Genomic DNA, 3,155 nt, shown 5'->3' on the forward strand with positions numbered 1-3,155 from the left:
CTCCATCTGAGCTCACGTACTCCCACGTAGCCCATATCCTCGTTTCTCTCAACACCGGGTCCCCATCAATCCTCCCAAGCTTCCACAACATCCAAGCAAAACAACATTCAAACAGCACAAACTACCACAGCCAAGAAAATAGGGCAAAGGCAAAAAACTCTGCTCAAAACACCAACCAAAATCACAGCTTTTCTCACTTAAAGACCCCAGTAACAATTCCTTCGATCCAATTCGTTAACCGTTGGATCGACTCCAAAATTTTACTGGAAGTCTATAGTACATAAGCCTACATTTTGACCGTTGGGATCTACTAGAAAACATCCAGAACTCATTCTGTACTACTCTTTCCACAGCCAACCACACACAAGCATTTTTCTGCACAAAGCCAAAATCCTGCTGCACCTATTTTGACAGCAAAATTCTGCGTAAGTGCAGATTTCGAAAATCACACTTCCCCTCATCCAATCTTGCCCAAATCAAATCCTACAAGTCCCAAATCATGTATCAATCATGTCTAAACCAAAGTCAAGCTTCAAACCACAGCAACACAAAATCTAGGTGTCCAAAACCCCTCAATTCAATGGGTTTTCTAGGTTGAAAAGTGAAATTGAGAATGAGGTAAATTTGAAGCAAACTCTCACCTTATACCAGTCCATAACATCAATCTAAACTTGCTCAAACTGGATTTACGCTTAAAATCTCACCGAATCAAAATTTGACTCTTCAACACCCAAATTTGCCCTAGAAATGGCTCTTTGTTCACTTTGGTCATTTGTTTTTCTCTCTAGCACAGCCTAACCTTTCTCATAAGTCCTAAATGGCATTTCAAGCTAAGATTAACTCACTCTAACCTCTTAATACTACCAATTCCAGATTTGGCCTTCCAGCCCTCAAAAATTCACTCTTTTTCCACTCCTAACACCACATTCTCACTTTCTAACCCTAGGTTAGTTCTACCTTTCATCTCTAACAGTTTTCCATAAGCAATTTCAGCACATGAACATCACAAGCATCATCATAAAAACCCTAAAACAGAATGGGTATGTTTTACTCATCCAAACATGGCAATTTCAGCATGCTTTCCACAAATTTCTTCACAAATAATCATCATAAAACAGAAACCTAGCAAGACTAACCATCATATCTCCCAAAACCCCATACCCACGAAAATCAAAGGAGAAAGAAGTTCACCCAAACCTGAAATTTCGAAGTCCCACTCGTAGACACGCACTTCACGACTCCGAAAATGCCCTCCTTTCGCGATTTGGAGCAGAAACGGGCACTAAAGGTTGAAGCTTTGTTGGGCAACAATGGTGGATGGGAGAAAAGAAGAAGAAGGCTGCGTGAGAGAGAGGGAGAGCTGTCTGAAATTTTCTGTTTTGCTGAGTGAGGAGAGAGAACAACTTTTTGGTTTTAAATAAAGGGTTTTCTCTTTTTCTATTATTTTATTATAAACTATGCCACATGTCTCCATTTGAGTGGAGCAAAAAAAGGGCCCACTTTCCCTTTTGGCTGTGACCCATACTCAGCCACAAAAGTGAGAAAAATCTGACCTTTGAAACGCTAAAATCCTGCCTTGATTTGCATGTCGTTTCTCTGGTTCCAGTTCCTCGCGTTTCTCTGCGTCCGTCAGGGCCAGTTTTCGAAAGTACGCAATATATATATATCAAAACGCTCAGAATAAAACCCCGAGCGTGGTTCAGAGGTTGGTTTCGTTAAATTTTAAGTTGCACGCAAAACGATGATTTTTAGACTAATTACTTAAGAATTAACCCATAACATCCCAGTTATGGATTTCTCCTCCTTAATTAGCCTAACTCGTGTATCTTGCCCCCACTACTCCTATTTCTACCAAGAACATATATGCATATACACTGAATAATACTTATATATATATATATAATCATTCAAAATACATCATTTTCAAAAATTCCGGGTAGAAATTTCCAGGATGTTATAGTACTGTTAAAGATAACTTAAACATTTAGAAATTTTGGAATTTTTGCAAACACAAATTTCATTAAATATCAAATTTAGTACAATACACTTCATGCTTTAATATCTTAATACATAATAACTTTAAGTACAAATCAAAAAGCCCTAAATAATTTAGATAAATTATGTTGTTGGAGGATTTGAAGTCAAAGCAAAGTTTGAAGTCACCTCAGCATCACCTGCCTTAGAGGTTGTTTCACTATTAGAAGCCTCTTCATAACTCCCTATTTCAAATTCTCTTACCAACTCCCCATCCTTTGCATCTTTTAGCACATCGAATTTATTCACATCAATTTCAGGGGCGAAGAAAGCAATTTGGCAAATAGCTTTTTGAAAACCACCTTCATGACCCATCATGAAGGCTTGTTGCAATTGCAGTACATGCTTAACACTTGTTTTTTCTGTTTCTTTCTTCTGATCTGCAAGTTGCACTTGTAATTTGGAAGCTTCTTTATCAGCCAAGTCTTTCTCTTTTAGCATATTATCTTCTAACTCAAGAGCTTTCTTCTTCTCTTCTTCAATAGTTCATTGATTGTTCAATGCCTTAACAACATTCTTAGTCTTTGCCAATTCCATGATTGCAGTGTTAAAATTCTTGTTAAGACTTTCAATGGCCTTAACAAGCTTTTCATTTTCAACAGTTTTCATGGAAACCATCTTCTCATGATCAGCAATTTCCTGCTGAAGACCATCAATGATCTCAATTTTCTTGATCATTAATGAGTTTTTCTCACTGAGAGAATTGGCCAATTTCCTATTTTCCTCCAAACTAGCCTTGGACTTTATCTACAACTTGACATACCTAGTTCTCCAATGGTGAATAGTAGCAGCATACCTATAGAGGAAAATCTCAATGGAATCCAAAATGTTTTGGCCCCAACAAAATCCATCATCTTGGAGTCAACCTTTATAAGTAGCTTATCATTAGTAATGAACTCGGACCCTTTGATGTCAGCATTCCTTAACGAGGGAAGATCACGAGTAACAGTCACATGATCAACCTTGCATAAGGGACCTGCATGATGTCAAATCACCATACCTCCAGTTCGCTTTTTAGACAAAGTGTTCTAAGGAACACTCTTTTTACCGAAAACATAATTCTCTATTTAAAAAACAACCAATGCATGAAAACAATGTGTATTTTAAAGTAGCATTATTAA

Source organism: Glycine soja, chromosome 19, assembly GCF_004193775.1.
Source record: "Glycine soja cultivar W05 chromosome 19, ASM419377v2, whole genome shotgun sequence".
NCBI classification, from domain to species: Eukaryota; Viridiplantae; Streptophyta; class Magnoliopsida; order Fabales; family Fabaceae; genus Glycine; species Glycine soja.